Consider the following 20196-nt stretch of genomic DNA (forward strand, 5'->3'; position numbering starts at 1 on the left):
CTTAATTTCAAAAGGGATCATAAAGTTAGTCAATTGATACATGAGACATAATAGTTTTGTTATGTTTGGAAGACGCTGCAAGAAAAGGGAATTGGATAGGATACATGAGAGGAAAAATGGAAGAAAGATGGGAGAATGTATTAACACAAGTTGTACAAATAAAACTATATAATAAATGGAAAAAGTGGGAGAAAATTGGGTGTCACTCAAAATTTTCTTTTACATAGCTGGTCAAAAGAGTGTAGAACACACACATGTAAACATGCGCAAAGTTTTGCGTAAGAATACATTCAACTCAACAGGGACACAAATGATAACATTTGAGGAGCAAAGGGTAGAATCAGAGAGGAATTAGTCAGAAACTAAACTAGACCTGAGCTTAGTGAAGGGATAATGAAGAGCTAGTTAAAAGGGGAAAAAAAAGAAAGAGTAACAACTTGACATAAATTGGCAGTGATTATGGAAAAGAAAAAATTAAAAGGGAATACACAGCTAACCCTCATAACTATAAATGTGAATGAGAAGAGACTATCCACAAAATGGAAAAAGTTAGCCAACTAGATTAGAAATAAGGAAATCAAGCAATAAGTTTATTATAAGAAACACACTTTAAACATAAAGACTTGCACAGAATTCAAATAAGGGGTTAAAGCCAGCTGAACACACACAAAAAAGCAGTAACAGAAAATATGGAATGAATGGAAAAAGTATTTATTAAGTGCCAGGCATTATGCCAAGCACTCTGCTAAGCAGTTTATGAACATTATCTCATTTGACAGGCAAAACAACCCAAGGAGGTAAGTGCTATTTACTATCTGCATTTTTCAGTTGAGATAACTGAGAAAATCAGAGGTCAAGTGACTTACCAAAGGTCATACAACAAGTAAGCGTCTATGACTAGATTTGAACTCAGATATTCCTGATTCCAGACCAGTGCTCTATCCACCACATCATATATTTGCTTCTAATTTCAGACAAGGCAACAGCAAAAATAAAAACCAGAGACAATCCAAACAGATAAAGAGGGAAGCTTCTGCTGAAAGATAGCATAGACTATAAATTTATTTCAGTATTTAATATATGTACGCTAAATTGGATAGCTTCTGTGTACTTAAAGGAAAAACTAATTAAAAATAGAAATAGAAAATAAACATGTAATTGAAGAGAATCTCAATTAATTCCCAATCAGTCCTAAATAAATCTAAGCAGAAAATAAACAAAAAAAAAGTGTAGTACTTGAATATAATTAGAGAAAATTACATATGATAGATCCCTAGTGATTATTTAATGAAAATAGAAAGGATTAAACATTTTTAAGATTATGTGTTTTTTTCAATCATCAAAACTTCTTCCACTTTCCCTCCAAACCTCCCCCTCTCCAACTGAGAACAATATCAACCAAACCCCTCTACAAACACGTATAGTAAGGTAAAACAAATTTCTGAGTTGACCATGTTCAAAAAAATTATGTCATTATACACTCTGAGTCCTTCATCTATCAAGAGATGAGTAACACGTTTCATTATATATTCCTCTGGAATCATGATTTGTCATTATACAGATGAGATTTCCTAATTCTTTCAAAGTTGTTTGTCTTATTACCATTTTTTAAAACATTTTGAATAAACTGTTGTAATGTTTTATAAATTGTCCTCTTGGTCTTATTCCCTCTAGCGCTTCATTTAAGTCTCCCTCGTTTCTCTGAAACCATTGCTTTCATCACTTCTTACTGCTCAATAATATTGTATCATACTTATGTAGCATAGCCTGTTCAGCCATTCCTCAATTTATGGACACCCCTTTAGATTTCCATTATTTGCCACTTCAAAAAAAAAGCTATACTTTTTTTTACATCCTTAAATGTAAGGATATTTTGCTTAGGACTAATCCTTTTGTTGTTCTAACTTCCGTCTAATTCCCCCCTTTTCCCTTGTCCCCTTTTCTATTTCCGTGTTGAGTGAAATGTATTTCTGTACCTTACTTTGTATATGTATTCCTCCCTCCTTTGATCTGTTCAGATGAGAATAAGTTTCAAGTTTCATTAGCATTCCTTCATTCCCCTCCTTCTTTGTATAGAAGTCTATATGTGCACCCAGATAATTTGATAATTATCTGGGTAAGATGATTTATCTTAACATCTCACTTATCTTCACTTTTCCATTCTTCACTTAAGATCATGAAGATCTGCTAGAACCATTCCCAGACCTTCTGTCTAATTGAACTTCCTGTATGACTCCTGATAATAGATTTCAGAGGGGATATAAGTATCATCTCCACATTTTAGAATTAAAGTAATTTAACTCTGTTTAGTCCTCTATGATTGTTCATTCAAGTTTACTTTTTAATGTTTCTCTTCATTCATTTTTGAACTTTAACATTTCTGCACAGCTTTGGTTTCTTCATCAAAAATGCTTGGAGGTCATTTACTTCATTAAAGATTCATTTTTTTTTTTCTCCTATTGGATTATACTCAGTTTTTCTAGGGGAGCTATTCTTGACTATAAGTCCATAACCTTTTTCTTCCTGAATATCTTACTCCACATTGTCTCCTGTTCTGTAAGAGTGGCTACTAAGTCTTATGTGATCTTGATATGGCTCTTTGATAACTTCTTTCTTTGTTTCTGTCTGTTTGCAGCTTTTTACTTTTGATCTGGGAACTCTGAACCTTGGATATAGGGAATTTTCACTTTGGGGTTTCTTTTAGAAAGTTATCAGTAGATTCTTTCCATTTCCAATTTCCCCTGGTTCTTAAACATCTGATCAGTTTTCTTTTAAGGTTTCTTGAAATATGATGTCTACATTTTATTTTTGATCATGCTTTTCAAGTAGTCCAATGATTCTTAAATTTATCCTGAATCTGTTTTCCCCATCTGTTGTTGTTGCTATGTGGCTTTGTGTTTTCTGTATCTTTTTAGTCTTTTTTACTTTGTTTTAATATTTCTTGTTGCTTCATGCAGTCATTGGCTCCTCTTTAGTTAATTAAAATTTTCAGGGAGTTTGTTACTTGGGCAACACTTTGTACCATTTGTGCCAGTCAGTTAATTCCCTTTCCAATTCTTTTTTTCATGACTTTCATTTCTTTTCCAGTTTTCCTCCCCCTGCTCCCATTTCATTGATGAACAATATATTTAACTCTTAAAAATTCTTGTTTCACCTCTCTCAAGAATTTTACTTGAATTCATGCCCGAGCTATATTTTTCTTTGAGGCTTTGCTCATAGGTATTTTTGAGCCATTCTCTTCTGTGCTTGTGTCTTGACAATCCTTCTCATTGGAATAGCTTTTTATGATGGTTTTTGAAATATTTTTGCTCATTCCTCCAGTACACTTCCTGGCTTTAGACTTGATATTAGGGCTGGACTCTGCATTCTTCTACAGGATATGTCTGAGCTATTCCTACTGCTGCTTTTCTGAGGGTATTGAATGATGTGTTGTTCCAAGACCTCAGGGACAGTTCAGATTGGGGACCCATAAGACTTAGGTGCTCACAAAGTGGTCTGATCTAGAGTGAAGTCAGATTGCTTCCTTCTAAACTTTGCAACATTTTGACCTAGGTTTCAGCGTAAGCAACAGTATACTGCTGCTAGATCAATCCCTATCAGCCAGCTGGGAAATTCTAATGTTTCAGAATGACAGAACTGGAGTTTCCCTTTTGGTCTAAATTTCTTTCCCTTGTTATATCTCTTCGGGACTTCAGATTAGTGTAGAAGCTAGAATGAGACACTGTTCTACTCTTGAAATCTGGGCCATAATGCTGCTACTTACCTCTGAGCTTGCTACTTTCTGAGTACACCACCTAGACCTTATCATAGCTCCTAACTTCAGAACATCATCCCATGGGAACAGATCCCCTTCTCAAGCCACTCTCATATCAACAGGTGATCAAGAATTGGGTAGCGATCAACAAAGCTGCTATTTTCTACCTGTCTCCATTGATGTGTCCCAGTACCAGGTAGTCTTGGGACTACCTTGTGCTCTCAGTTATATAGCTTTTCCATGGCACTGGAGTGCTTTGCACAGTTGTTTATGTCCAGAACCCATTCTCAGTTCCTACAAAAATTTCTGTCTGTCACTTCTAGGCCAAATCGATTACGGGAAAAGAAACCCAACTTCTTGTGACTTTTTTCTTGGATTTCCCCATCAGATTTCAATCTGGTGCATTTTCTGCATCTGTTTGGAGGAGATTTGGGGGGGTGGAGTTGAGGGGGATGAGCTCACTTTATTTCTTCCTGCTATTCCATCATCTTGGTTATGCCTTGAATAAAGTTTTTTTTTAGCAATGCATGACATCTTTGTAAAAATTTACCCTTTCCTAGGACATAAAAACATCACAAAGAAAAACACAAAAGCAGAAATATTATACATATTCTTTATTGACCATAGATGTGAGACAATTTTATTAAAGTTAATGACAACAATGAGACAATAAACCAAAAAGAAATTTAGAAAGCAGTCAAAGTAATCCTTAGGGGAAATTTTACATTCTAAGTATTTTTTTAAAAAAGAGAAAGAATAGATTACTGAATTGGGGATGCAACTAAAAATACCAATAAATCAACAAATTAAAAAACTCAATTAAACACTGAAATAGAAACACTGGAAACCAAAGAAGAAATCAACAAATTTAAAAGCAAAAAAACCCCCACTGAATTAAAAAAATAAAAATATGAGCTTTAAAAAAAATACAGTAATGACCATTAGCTAATCTGATTAGAAATAGGAAAGCCAATTTCCCAATATAAAAAATGAAAAAGGAGATTTCACATTAAATGAATGCTATAAAAGATACTTTAGAAACTATTGTGTCCAATGATATGCCAACAAAACCAAAACCTTAAATAAAATACTTCCCAAAAAATAAGAATATGAAAATAAGGAATATGAAACAAAAATTTTAAACAACCCTGTTTCAAAGAAAAAAGATCAAACAAGTTACAAATGAATTTCCTTTTCTTATCAATACCAGTTATATTTGTAATGTTGGAACTATGTTAGAAATTTTTTTCTTCTCTTCCACAATACCATTCTCAAATGGTATTCTCTATATGTCCCATCCAATTCCTTTATTACTTCATTATATTTCTGCTACTATGTTCTTTATATTTATTTTAAAAATGTTTTTTTTCAAATTTCCCTTCACTGGTCCCAATAAAATGTAGGTTCAGGTTTTCTAAGTTATTTCCTCTTGTCTTCACAAAGATATTACTTCTCTTTCCTCCGTTCTCTCTTTCTTCTCCCCTTATACTTTAAGAAAGTGAGTAAAACAAAATCCCTTTTACGAAAATGTGTATATAAGCAAACTCGTTCTTGCATTAGTTGTCACCAGAAGAAAGGTCTCAGCCTGTGTTCTTAGTCCATCACTTCTCTATCAGGAGGTGGATAATATGTGCCATCATGTGTCCTCTGGGATTGCAGTTGGTCATGGCGTTAATCAGAGATCCTCAGCCCTTCAGAGTTGTTTTCCTTCACAGTATTGCTCTTACTGTATAAATTGTTGCCTTGTTTCTGCTCACTTGACTCTGGATTAGTTCATACAAGTTTTCCCAGGTTTCTCTGAAACCATCCCTTTTGTCATTTCTTGCAGTTTAATAATACCTTTTCACTCACATATTCATTCAGGAATTCCCCAATTAATGGGCACCCCCTTAGTTTCCAATTTATTGCTACCATAAAAAGAATTGCTATAAATATTTTTGTATATCTGTGTCTTTTCCCTCTTTTTTAAAAATCTCTTTGAGGGTATAGACTTAGTGGTAGTTTCACTAGGTCAAGTTTAACATTTTTGGCACATATTTCCAAATTGCTTTCCAGAATGGCTGGACCATTTCATAGTTCTTACCTGTCTTTTGAGCATTTGTAATTTTCCTTTTTTGATAAATTTGGCCAATCTGATCACTCCCTCCAATTTGTAGCACTGTAATGACAAAACAAATAGTAAATTAGTCATTCATCTTTCCCTTCTTTTCCTAGGTTATTTCTTCTAACTCCCCCACCCTGCCTTGGACATCCAAATCCAGAGTTTGTCCTACTTTGTTTTCTCATTAACCCTTAGATATAATATTTTCTCTACTTTTCAGGGCATACGCACCTACAGCCTTTTCAAGTTGTCCAAATTTGTTTTCCTTTTTAAAGTTTGCTTAGAGCATTACATTTGCTTTTGAAATCTCTGCCTAGCTCTGGATCTCTATATGAACTTAGAAACATTGCCTATGTTTTTTCCCCTGTAGAATCAGCTTTGAAAGATAAGTTATTTTTCATTGAAGTCTACTTTCATTTGCCTTTTAATATTTCTTCTTCCTGTTTTTTCTTTCTTTTCTCATAATTCATGTACTGTGTGATTCTGATCGACAATTCCATGGTATGTTATGTATCACCCTGGTGGCTTACAGTGTTTTTTTTCCTTTATCAGGGTAGAATTCCAAGGTGTGTGAGGAAGTGGGGGAGAGAACTCCAAGAATAGATGAATTCACAAGTAAATTCCAACAAACATTCAAAGAACAATTATTTTAATATTATATAAATTGTTTGTAAGAATAGGAAAAGAAGGGATTTTATCAAATTCCTTCTGTAACACATATATGACTTTGATATATAATCCAAGGAGAATCCAAGAAGAAAAAAAACCATAGACCAATATCCCTCATGAATTTAGATTAAAAAATTTAAATAAAATATTAACAAAGAGGCAAAAACAACTGAGTTGAATTTGTACCAGGAATTCAGGTTAGTTTAATATTAGGAAAACAGTAAACTCAATCACATTAATATTAAAATCAACAAAAAGTAATTTTCTTTATAATAAAAGTTGTAGAAAAAACTTTTGACAAAATAAAACAATTATTTATATTCAAAATATTAGAGAGTACATGAATGAATTATTCTAGTATAGGAAGAGGCAAATCTCAAGGGTAGAAACCCAAGTTATCCATAGTCATGTACAAAAATGCTCCAAATTACTGCTAATAAAATAAATGCACATTAAAGCAATTTTGAAATTCACATCCATCATAATGTGGTGACATATTAACAAAGATGACACAGATGAAAAAGATAAATGTTAGAGGGGCTATGGAAAAAGAGGCACATTGATTCATTATTGGTTAGACCTGTGAATGGATAAAACCATTCTCAAAAACAATTTAGAATTACACACAAAAGTTATTATACAGTCTATGCCCTTTCACTTAACTGTACCACTGCTAGACTTTAAACCTAAAAGAGATTAAAGAAAAAGGAAAATTTCCTCTCAAACATTTATGTTTTTTTGTGGTGGTAAAAGAAAAAAGCTTTGGAAATTAAAAGGATGTCCATTAATTGAAGAATGGCTGGATAACTTGTGTTATATTAACATGCTGAATACTATGGTGAGGTAATAAAGGGAAAAAATTATTTCAAAGTGACATGAAAAGTGTTATATGAACTGATGCAGAGTAAAGTAATCAGAACCAGAAAAGCAATCTATACTATAATATCTATATCATAAAATGAACAGTTTTGAAGACATAAACTCAGGATATGTGTTCATCCTTCACTGCCGAAGAAGACCATGCCATCAGAGAAATAATGACGTGACTTGCACTTGACTTGCACTTGACTTTGTTTCGAGTGAGGGAGGGCTGAGCAGGTCACCAGCCTCACTTGTCCTCCAGAACCATCTGAATCCAGTGACCAGATATTCATCAGGATGACTGGAGATGACCCAGGATGAGGTAATTGGGGTAAAGTGATTTGCGCAAGGTCACACAGACAGTGAGTGTCGTGTCTGAGGTGAGGTTTGAACTCAGGTCCTCCTGACTCCTGCACTGGTGCTCTATCCACGGTACCACCTAGCTGCCCAAACTCAGGATGAATGAAAAGAGAAGAATCAATAGAACAATTTATATAACAATGAAACAAAAAACAACTTTGAAATCTGTAAGAACTATGATCACTATAATGACCATCTATGATTCCAGTAGACTGATGATGAAAAAATACTGTCTACCCCCTGACAGAGTGGTGATAGATTTGGAGTACAGAACAAGACGTGTATTTTTTGAAACATAGTGAAGCAATTTGTTTTGTTCGACTACACATATTTGTTATCCAGAATTTGTTTTTTTCTTTTCTCTATTTTTCTTCAGTGGGGTAGCAGTTGTGAGGGAGTAAAAATAGATTTCTGTGAATTAAAAGAGCTAAATAGATTAGGGAGTGGTGCTTTTAGATGTTGAATATTGCATGTACAATTATCTCTTCCATATTACAACTTTCCCCATTGTGATTTTGACATATCACAAGTCAGCGTAGGAAATTAAATGGAAATTTGGGGGGAGTTTTGCAAAAGTCACAGATGGCATGCAAAAGACAGCAAATGACACAGAAAAAGTTTAGAAGCTCAGAAATTAGACACACCCAGACACACACACACAACACACACACATCGTATTATATAATATCAACATATTTTATCTTTTAAAACCGCAACAATTCAGCCTTCTTTTCTGATATGAAGGGAAGGCCAAAAAATTTTATGCACATTTTCCAGATCATGGATACGTAAAGGGATAGCTATACTCTCAGATGAAGTCACCATATTGTTAGTTTTACTGAACTGTTTTACTTTGTTACAAGAGCTCTCTTACAGAATGAGGGCAAACTAATAGAAAAGTAAAACACATCAATAAAATTAAAAAAAAAAAAACCTGCCAGTTCTAACTACTATTATACCTCCCTTGGAGAACAATACATAAAACTTTACTAACATAAACCAATATCATCCAAGTAACTCCCAGTATGTATCTTCTGGTAAAATTGGTCATGTTTGGATGATTTCTCTTGATGGTGGCCTTCTCTTGGCATGATTGAGTAGTTCCAAAAGACTCTTGCCCTTGATGTTATTCATCTCCGACCAAAAGGATTCAGCACCTCCAGACCTCTCCGACTAATGGGGTTGCCTCCAACTTGGATACGTATATCTTGGAATCGATTCTAGTCCACCTAAGACTATGAAACAACAAACATAAAAGTGAAAAAGGGAGCCAGTGGCACAGGTGCTTTGTGGAATCACCTCTCCACTAGCTGCTAAGCAGTCAATGTCTCCATGATGCAGGTGAAGGGAAAGGTCACCCCTTCTCCACCTCTTATTGCAATTCTCATAGCTACCTATGCTAAGGAAGAGCATTAAACCGGGAGGTGACTCTTTTAACAGAGGCAGTCCCTGCCTTCCTGCTGCTGGGGCAGGCTGGTTGCAGGGAGAGGTGGCTCTAAGGACCAATTGATTGCTTTTGGTTTTCAAGGTCATACTAATGTACTAATTTTTTTAGTGCTGAATCACCACCACTTGGCTGGAAGCAACTAGTGAGTGCCCAAAGGCTAAGTTATATATGGGGTCAGCCAAAAAGAAGCAGGGGATATCTGAACTTATTCCATACAATTGTGACTGTAGGTAAAAATTTCTCAGAACTGTGATCATAAATCGTATTTGATGGAATTTGACCTAGAGAAAAGCCAAGATGAGGACCTTGGTTTCCTGACTCCCTGACCGTTTCTCATTTCATTACAAGTAAATACTTTTAATTTCTTGGTTGAAGAAGGAGGGCTTATTCCTCCTAGGAAAAAAAAAATCTATGCATTGCAATTAAAAAAAATACTACCAGGGAAATTCAAGGTCAAGTAGATGCTTACCAGAAATAAAATGTTAAGATGATTCACACGGGGAATTTTAAACTTACATCTTTGACAATGCTGTAAATGCAGGGAGGTGGTGTTTCAGCTCCACAGCAAGGTGTTTCATTTTTATCATTGGTTTTCAGAGCAATTTGGAGCTCTATGAGACTGGTGCACTGTGTTAATTATCCTATTTTCTAAGACCTTAGTATAGTTACTTGTATGTACCAGATACTTAATAAATGGCTGCATGAATGAATGAATGAATAGATTTGGGGCTGGAGGAACTATTAGAGGTAATGGAGTCCAATTATTTTATTATCTAGATGTGGAATCTGAGGTCCAGGGTGATTAAGTGACCAGTCTAGAGTCACAAAGCTAGTAAGTATCTGAGGTGGAATTCAAACCTATGTATTCCTAAGTCAAATAAAAGTCAATTAAGAGGCAATTAAGAGGGAAGACAAGTTGAGATTTGATAACAAAAATTTGTAATGCATCCAGTCGGCAAGGTTGTACTCCTTCTCCCAACAAAGCTGACCAGCACACAGTGAATAAGACTAGGCAGGGGATAGTTTCAATAATCTAGAGAGGGTGTTTGGTAAGGTATGAGTGGCAATAAGCCAAGAAAGGAAGGAATTCTCTCCCCACTTCACCCATGATTTTAATCTCTTATTTTTGTGGACACAATAGTCAAATCAGTGATATCATTGCTTCTGGAAAGGGCATGTTAGTTGACTGTCCTGTACATCAGCCCTATCACTCCCAGATTAACGCTACCCTCCCTTCTCACTGTTTTCCTATATATGCTGTCTTGAAAAACAGAGAACCAAGAATTCTTTGATGATTCAGAAGATGCTATGAGATCAGAAGATATTTCTGTCTGTTTTCAGTTTCCTTATTAGTAAAATGCAGATGATAATACCACCTATTGCTGTGAGGATAGAATGATATGATATTTGCAAAGTGCTTCGCAAACGTTGAAGTGCTATGGAAAAGCTAGTATATTTTCTTGTATTATTATTGAGACAATAATGATCAAGTCATGATAACTCACTTATAAATCTTTCTTGGTGATAGAATGCATGGCAAACTAGTTTCTGTTATAATTTATTCCTGACATATATGAGCAGCATGGCCACACATGGGGAAGGCAAACTGATTTCTATTGTCAAAGCATTTTGGTTCAAGTCCTATATCAGACACTTACTAGCTGTCTCACCCTAGAGAAGTCACTCAAACTATCTGAGGCTCAGTTTGCCCATTTGTAAAATAAAGTCAGTTGTTCTGTATACAACATACTTGGTTTCTGTGAGGAAAATATTTTGCAAATATAAATGAATTGTTATTACTTTGTCATGTATTGGTGACAGGAGGAGGGGTGAATGCATTAGTGTGGTCATGGGACAGAGAAAAAATGAACTTTTCAAACAGCAGTTTGGTTGAGAAGAGAAGAAAGAAATGACTGAATGGCAGCCCCATTCTAAGCTCTGGTGCTAGTAAATAAAGTATATTTGAAATAACTGGGAACTTTGCCAGATGAAAAATGTTTAATATATTTTCAAGGCTTTTCAAATTTTTGAAGCATAAAACAGAGCTATGCCTTCGTGACACCAAAACATTCTGATGTAAATGGGAAAAAAGCAGTCAATCATTTGGATATGTTGTCAACAAGCTGGGTGACTTTTTTGCCCCACTTTCTTTACCAAGAGTTTTGGAGTCCTATAGTCACAGAAAGGATAGCAGAGATTCCTTTTTATTGATGTAAAGTTTGTGTTAATGTACTCGGAATCATATAGGTATGAAATGAGTATGTGAGTGTAATTGATCATTTTCTGATTGTCTCCTACTCAGGTTTTCTTTTGACCTTGACATTTCCCTTGCCCTTGTCGTCACTACCTGTTTCATTCAAGTAGGATCAGAAAATGTGCTGAAGGCAAATCTGGCAGGTCTCTACTCTTCGGACAATTAAGAAGCATTTGCTAAATGCCTCCTATGTGCTAAGCACCTGCACTTGATATCAGAGATACAAAGACAAAAAGGGATCATTTTCCTGCCCTCAAAGACCTTATATTCTATCTATTGATAGAATACTTCCAAGATTGTTGTCTTAGCCTTTCCTGAAAGGTTCTCTTCATTTCTAAGAGGACTTTTGACCACTGATCTTATTCTGCATTCATTTATTCAGTCATTCACTAATTCAACAAACAGTCGTTTTAGTGGGAAGTAGGTTCAATATGAATTGGTAATGTGACTTGGTGATCAAAAAAGTATGGTGGGGTTTTTTTCTGGTCTGGACCTGTGATTCAATCAGTGTAGCGGATTGTCAGTATGGAAATTTCCTCTACCAATGTAGATTAACAACTGAGCAATTTATAGTCTTAGAAAGTTATCCAGGGTTCTGAGAGGCTAAGTGATTTGCCTGTGGTCACACAGGTAATATGCAACAGGCAGGACTTAAACTCAAATCTTTCTGAGTTCTAGGTTAGCCCTCTTTCCACATGCCATACTACCTCTCTTAAGGTACATTAATAGAAGCTGTGCATTCAGAAAAAGGAACGTGATAGCTCCATTATATGCTCTGTATTGGTCAGAAACAAAATAGACTATTGTTTTCAGTTCTGGGCATCACAGTATAGAAAAGATATTGACTAATGTGCATAGAGGGTGACCAAGATGGTGAAGTGACTAGTTTCCATACTTTATATGAATTCATTGATAGAAGTGGGGATGTTTAACCTGAGGAAAAGAATACTTACTATGGACAGATAGTTGTCTTCAAGTATTTGGAAAAGACTCATATGAAAGAGAGATCAGAACTTTCTTTCTTTGGTAGCATAGAGATAGAACTAGGAGCATGGGTAGACATTGAATATTTTTAAACTAGTTTTTTCCCTCCTGATTCTAACTCCATTTATTTTTACTTGTGAAGCTTATCAAATCTATCTGTCTATCTGTCTATCGATCTATCTGTCTACCTATCTATCATCTATCATCTGTCTATAATTAGTATTGTCTCTTTTATCTTTTACGATCATCTCAAAATTTTGTGGACGTAAGAATTCTATCTCTAGCCATAGTTGCAAAATTCCTTTATCTTCTTATTCTAAAGATTTGATCTTTAGAAATTTAGGTCATAGATGCATTAGAAATTTACTGTGTTATTTCAAACTGTGCTACAGAGCAGTAATCATTAAAAAGATTTGGTAATGATCAAAAAAAAGAATGGTCAGTCTGTGGAACATATTAGGTATACAACATATAGAAGCAAATGTACTCAGTGGTACAATATTTGATAAACCCCAAAGACCCCAGATAGTGGTGAAGGACTTGTTATTCAAGTAGCTTGGGAAACTTGAAAAACCCCTGGAAAAACTTGAAAGTAATCCAACAGAAATTAGGCTTAGATCGAAACTTTACACCACATACCTCAATAAGTTTCAACAGATATATGACTTAGATTTTAAGTGTCATATCACACACATATTAGAGAAAGAAGAAAGAAACTACCTTTCTGATCTGTGGTTAGGGGAAGAATTCATGATCAAGTAAGAGGGATAAAATGATTAACAAGTTAAAATTGTCAATTCTGATTAAATAGAATTTAAAAGTTTTCAATACAAACAAATGCAAGGTAGCTAGATTAAAATGAAAAGGATTAAAAGATTAAAAGGTAAATAGCTCATTAGGGAAAAAAATCTTTGCAGAAAGGTTTTTTAATAGATCTCATTTAATATGTGTGCATATTTATGTACATACATACATATGTATATACAGTTAATTCTCAACATTTGCATGTTTATCTTTCTCAACTTCAAGCATTCCTGTGATTTTATTCGTAACCCCACTTTCACTTTTGTACTGGCAACCAGGCATAGTAACCCTAAAATGTACGAGCAACTGTCCACAGTAGAAAAAAAAAGAGGTATAATGCATGCAAATTTATGGAGTGGTTGTTATCCTACAAGGCGCTTCACTGGTCTTGTTCACCCTTCCACTGTGAAGAGTTCCCCATGCATTTGTTGCATATTATCATTGTTTGCCTTTAAAACTCAAGTTTTATGTTGGAATTACTTCCCCAGAGTGTAGAGCAAGTCCTTTGGGCTCTAAGGTAATGTCCACATAGCAGTGACTGAAGTCCCAGCAACCTTTCCCTTGGTTTGCAGAGAGCAACCAAGGCAGAGAGGTTTACAGCAGTGTACAGTAAAACACCCTCACACTACCAACTGACATAAGATTCAGTTTAAATAATGTTTTAGTTTGAGAATTTTGTTTTCTGTACAGCATTTATGGTACCATAGGTTATCAAAAGTGAATAGTATCTGAAATCAATGTGTCTTTTTTTTATTGAGATTTTAGCACAAAAGGTCACAGAATTTGAGACAACTATTAGTGTGAAAAATCTTTGGCACATTAACAATTTTATTTTTTGTTCTGCATTTTATGAATTATTTCATGGTTATTATATTAGGAAAGGTGCATATTATCAGAATTAATATTTTGTTATAAAGTACTGTATTCAGGAAAGTGTATTTTTAGCAACCTTCAGCAAGAGATTATAGTTTCTGATAGTCACAGGAATCTAATTCCATATTACCCTTAAGTACGATGTATCAACATTTGCATTTTTGATTCACACTACATTTTCTAGGAATTTTGCTCCTGCAAAAGTTGAGGATTGACTGTAAATAAAACTTACTATAATTTATGAAGTAAGCCATTCCTCAGTTGAAAAGTGGTCAAAGGATATGAATCCTTTGGTCATAGGAATGGTCAAAGGAATTCTCAAGTGAAGAAATTCAACCTATCAATGGTCAACTGATAAATTCTCTAAATCACTAATAATCAGAAAAATGCAAATTATGGCATAAGATATATTTGACCTTAGTTTCCTTCAAACTGTTTTCTAGCTTCCTCAGAGACTTTTGTTCAGATAGGGAGATTTCACCTCAACAGTTAGTGTTCTTGACTTTATCAAATAGTACTCTATTATATTAAATTGTTTCTCTCCAGATATTTGACTTTCGTTTCGGTAAAATGTATTTTGTAACTAAGAAATATTCAGGGAATCATCTAAGAAACTGAGATGATTTATAGGGAAATTGTAGATTTCAAAATAAATCCATATCAACCAATACTTCTATGTAATAATAAAAATATTGAGGAGACAATAATACAAAGGGAAATCTCATTCAAAAATAACTAAAAATACATAAAATATGTGGAAATCAGTGTACCAAAGCACACTAAATATCTATAGAGATTCAATTATAAAATGTTCCATAAAGAAAGAAAGAATAATTTTTTCAAAATCCTTTTTGAGCTTTTCCATGGCCTGAGCCCATTGAATATTTATTTTGGATGTTTGGGATATAGAAGCCTTGAATTCTATGTCTTTTCCTGATGGTAAGCATTGTTCTTCCTCATCAGAAAGGATGGGAGGAGATATCTGTTCTCCAAGAAAGTAACCTTCTGTGGTCTTATTTTTTTTCCCTTTTTTGGGCATTTTCCCAACCAGTTACTTGACTTTTGGGTCCTTTGTCAAGAGTAGAGTATACTCTGAGAATCTGTGAGATCTCAGTTCTTCTAAGGTGGCACAATCAAGCGTGTACTGGTCTGGACGCAGAAAGGGATTTTTATGCCCAGAATTTTAGCAGTTACCTCTCCACAGCCACCTGTCCTCCAGTTCTGCCAAGTCAGCACTGGGGGCTGATTTTCAGATAAGCTGGATGAGCAAGACCAGCTTGCCCAAGGCCTCCACCCAGAGCTGAGGTAAGACTCAACTCTTCAGTGCCCCCAGGGGTTTTTATGCTCCAACAATGGAGCTCCAAATGGGTTGCTGTGCAGGCTCTGTGGCCTCTCACTGCTGCCAGAGCTATGGGAAGGCCCTTCTCCCTTCCCGGCCAGCTGATAAATCCCCATCACTGACCTTTGGCACCTGTGGGTTGAGGGATCTGAGGACTTGCTGCTGCAACTGAAGATTCCACCCCCAAGGTGTCCTCCTCCCAGAGTCTCTTGTGCGGCACTACGCTGTTTGGCCAAGGCTGGGCTGGGCTCCATGCTCGTGCTCGGCTCCGTGTCCAGTGCAACCGACATTTCTGTGGGCCTTTCAGGTCACCGCGGGCTGGAAATCTGCTCCACTCTGTTGTTTTCCACTTCTGCTGCTCCAAAATTTGTTGAGAGTCCCTCTCTACAGGTATTTTATGGGCTGTGGGGGGAGACCCTGCATAAATGTGTCTTTTTAGTCTGCCATCTTGGCTCCACCCCCCAAGAAAGAATAATTTAAATAGCTAAAGTAACTGTCAATACTAATGGCTAAACTGTTTCAATGCCATATATATATATATATATATATATATATATACCTATATATATATATACCTATATATAATACTATAAATTATATTTAATTCTTTGCCAATCAAAAATTAAATGGATACTTTATAGAACTCACATAATAATAGCAAAATTCATCTGGAGGAAGAAAAAACACCTAAAATATATGGGAGATAATGGGAAAAGGTAGGAATAAAGGGGGAATAGCACTTATGGGACTCAGAGTATATTATAAAGCAGTAATCATTAAAACTATTTTGTATTCATTGCAAAAGAGAGAGTATATCAGTGGAACAGCCCAGACAAGGAAAAATTAAAAAATAGCTTCAAACAATAAATTCTATAAGTAAGCATTTGACATATCTGAAAACATAAATGACTTACGAAATAGTCCTCTTTTTGTAAAGAAATGTTAAAAAATCTAGAGACAGATCAAGTAGAATTTTATATGAATTTTCACAATAAACTAAAAAGGGATATATGACCTTAATATTCAACATTCTACATTTCACAGATATGTGTAGGAGATATATTCTTTCCCAAAGAAATTATATAGAAAGTTACAAATGATAAAATACATCATTTTGATTATGTGGAACTGAAAAGTTTCTGTACAAGTTAAATTAATGTATCTAGAGTAAGAAGGAAAGTGGACAAATATAAAAATTCTTAACTAACAGTGTGTGTGTGTGTGTGTGTGTGTGTATGAGTGTGTATGTATAGACAACCAACAGAAATGTATAAGACCAAAAGCCATTCCCCCTAAAATCTAGAAAACATAAATGATCAAAAGATATGAACAAATAGTTATTAAAAGAAGAATGAAAAATTATTAATGCCCCAAATCATGTATTATAAGAGAAATGCAAATCAAGGAAACACTGAAGTTTCGCTTCAGACCCAATAAATTGACAAAGATGGGAAAAGTCAGTGTTGGAGGTCTTAAGGAAAGATAGTTACACTAATGTGCTATTTTTAGAATTACTAATTGTTACACATTTTGGGAAGCAATTTGGAATTATGGGAAGGAATTGGTTAAAATATTGATCCCTTTTGATGAAATTTCTTCTTTTTGGCATATGTCCTAAGTCCTCAGGAATACCAAAGTTTTTATAGAAGTACTTTCTGTGGTTGCAAAGAGCTACAAACACATTAGATATACATTGATTGGAGAATGTTTAAATAAATTGTGGTCTATTAATGTAATAAAATATTACTGTGTTGTAAGAAACAATAGACAGAAGCATGGCAGGACATAAATTCATGCAAAATGAAGTATACAGAACCAAGAAAATGGTAAATGCAATAGACAGTGACTATAACAAAGTAAACGGAAAGGATAACAACTACAAAACAGATAAAAGTGAATGTTGAAAAATTATAAAAACAATCTTACCCTTAAGACTGATGATAAAATGTGTCCTCTTATTCCTTAGTAGAGGTAGTGTATGTGAAGGGAATCTACAACTTTGGAATATTGTACATATTGGCAGATTTTACTCAATGTATTGAGTGGTTTTGCTGTTTTTTTTTTTTCACTTAAAATAATTTTTGGCGATTGGGTTGCTAAATTATCTGTTGTATTAACCTGGGTATTTTATATTTTTATATTTATCTATTTCTTTTAAGTTATAAGTTTTGTTGGTATAACTGGGCAAAATAGTTTCTAAAAAAGTTCCATTATTTCCTTTTCCTATCTGAGATTGTTTTTCTTTTTGATATTAGTACATTTCTTCTTAAAAAATCAAATCAGCTAATGACTTGTACATTTTATTAATATTTTAAAACTAGTTTTATTTATTCTTTTCATTTTCAATTTTGTCTTTCATAATTTTAATTTTATGTTTTTAATTATTTTGTGCTTTTTATGTTTTTTTTTTTAATTTTCATAATCACTCCAGTGATCTCTTCTTTGTCTGTTTTGGTGATGAGGTATCTGAAGATATAAAAATCACTAACATCAGTTTTCATTGCATCTCATGAGTTTTGTCATCTTATTACCATAATTTTGTTGTTTCACTATAATTTTATATCATCTATATCCGATTATAATTTCTACTTATCTGTGTATCTATCCATCTAATAGCCCTTTCTTTAATAAATAAAAGTAAAGTGGAAAAATAAAAAGGTTACCAGTAATCTATAATGGAACCTATTATTTTATCTTTCCTCTCTTTACTCATCCCCCAACTACAATATTGTGAATTACCCTTTCTTTTTCTTTTAATTGCTTCTTTGTAATTCATCACTCATTTATTCAACTTTATTGTTTACCTGTATTATATTCTTCTCACTTCTATCCTTTCTCTGTTAAACCTTTATCTTCCTTCTTCTTACCTATTTCCTTGTTGTTTTTAATATGTTTTTACCCCCAAAATATTTGTCTTTCTTTTTCTGGTTCAGAGAAAACTAAGATATGTGAGATATTCACTAACCCTACTACTTTCTTCAAGTGCATATATTCTTCTTTTGACATGTTTCAATTAAAAGAAATAGGAAGTTTTTTCCTCTTTGTCTTTGCTTCTTTGACAATGCATTCTTTTTTTCTCCCTATACTTTAATCTCTTCTATCAAGTAAAATAACACAAAATGTGATCTGGATCCTTAGCTTGTCTTTTTAGCTCGCCTTTTTAACTGTTAATGATATGGCATTATGAAAGGACAACTGTCTCAAACCTCCCCCACCATAAACATATAAACATTTGATGATCAATTACTCCCTTGAAGTTTTAATATATTTGTCTCTCTATATTTCTGTTTAAATTTCAAAGATTCTAACCAGTTCTTTTCCTGACAATTATGCCTGAAAGGCCTTAATTATATTAAAATTCTATTCCCCTCCTTGTGGAATTATGCTCTGTGTTGCAAAGCATGTTCATATTTGTAACCCTTTTCTCTTGCTTCTTGGTAAGTAATCTTTTAGACTACTTTTCTTTTACAGCAGTTGTTGCTAAGTCTTGTTCAACCCTTACTGTAGTTCTCTGTTATTTGATCTCTTTATACTTGCCTCTTTGAAATACTTTTTTCCTTGACTCCAAAATTCTGAATTTTAAAACATGATGCTGGTTGGTTTATTTAATTTGTGATTTCTTTCAGGAAGTGACCAGTAGACTCTATTTTCACTTTGTCCTATAGGTTCTAATAAATTTGGGGAGTCTTATTTTAATATTTCTTGATGTATGATATTTAGATATTTTGTTTGTTAATGGGTTTCAGGTTATCTTTTGCTTCTTAAGTTATCTCTACTTGTCCTATTTTTCTTGATTAAATGTTTCTGATAGCCCCTGGGGCAACTCTTGCTTCAGGTCTTATCACATTGTGCCAAAATTTATTGGGCAGTAGAGCTCAGGGGTGTTTAATTTGGTTTTGTCATTACATGTAGTGATCATAATAATTTTAAATACTTATTCCTTAGGAGGAGTGTATTTGGCTAGAAATTTTCATGTTGTCATTTTAGTTAGAATTCTCATTTCATTTTCACACTTTGTCTAATAGTATAGTTGTTTATATGTATCAACTCTCTTTCTAGGATAGAAGTTAAGTGAGGTCCTGGACTGTGTCATGTTTATCTTGAGTCGTTTCCAGCAAATAGCTAAGGACACGTATATAGTAGGTATTCAATAAATGTTGATGGAGTATATGAAAGGATCATTTGTTTCCAAGCCTTTGTCATGATGATAACAAAATCCCAGAGTCTCTGTTGGAAGGGACTAGAGAGGCAATATAGTACAAATTGAATAGGAATTCCCTCTCCTGCTGAGTGGTCTTCCAGCCTCATGATGGGTTTTAGTTTCCAAAGGTAATGAATACTTTGGATTTGATTCTTATTGATTCAGTTTTCTTAATTTTATAAACAAACTCAATAAATATGTGGGCTGAGTTATGACTAGTGCCATTGTCTGTACCTGTTTATCTCCACATTTGGGAGTTTATTTCACTTTTGGAGGTGGTTGCCCTCTAGACAGAACTGAATCCAGTGGTTTTGCAGACAATTCTGCAAAAGAATTTCCATTGACTAGTATGGAGATAACACCTCAAAAAGATTTAGAGCTAAAGGAACTTAATTACTCATTTTGTTTATTCCCCTACATTTAGAGAGGAAGAAAATGAGACACAGTGTGATTTGCCCCAGATTTTATAAGTAGTAAGCAACAGAGCCAGGTTTTGAACCTATGTGAAGTGATGTGTGTGTGTGTGTGTGTGTGTTCTTCCTTCGTTGC

The 20196-nt window shown here is 34.3% G+C and overlaps 1 long non-coding RNA gene across 1 annotated transcript in view; it reads left to right on the plus strand.

Annotated features, from left to right (window-relative positions):
- LOC140523845 (uncharacterized) overlaps positions 1–20196 on the plus strand; it is a 216244-nt gene that overhangs the window by 87212 nt on the left and 108836 nt on the right. The gene's annotated exons all lie outside the window — the stretch shown is intronic.

The sequence above is a fragment of the Notamacropus eugenii genome, chromosome 2, assembly GCF_028372415.1.
Source record: "Notamacropus eugenii isolate mMacEug1 chromosome 2, mMacEug1.pri_v2, whole genome shotgun sequence".
Classification (NCBI taxonomy): domain Eukaryota; kingdom Metazoa; phylum Chordata; class Mammalia; order Diprotodontia; family Macropodidae; genus Notamacropus; species Notamacropus eugenii.